This window comes from Arachis ipaensis, chromosome B05, assembly GCF_000816755.2.
Source record: "Arachis ipaensis cultivar K30076 chromosome B05, Araip1.1, whole genome shotgun sequence".
NCBI lineage: Eukaryota > Viridiplantae > Streptophyta > Magnoliopsida > Fabales > Fabaceae > Arachis > Arachis ipaensis.
Window position 1 is genome coordinate 26,099,510 of NC_029789.2, and position 222 is coordinate 26,099,731.

Genomic DNA, 222 nt, shown 5'->3' on the forward strand with positions numbered 1-222 from the left:
TTTTCCATTCTATTACGCTTGCTTCCATTCTAAGATATTCATTCACACTTCAACTTGATGAATGTGATGATCCGTGACACTCATCATCATTCTCATCTATGAACGCGTGCCTGACAACCACCTCCGTTCTATCTTAGATTGAATGCATATCTCTTAGTCTCATGATTCAGATCAGAGTCTTCGTGGTATAAGCTAGAATTATTGGCGGCCATTCTTGAGATC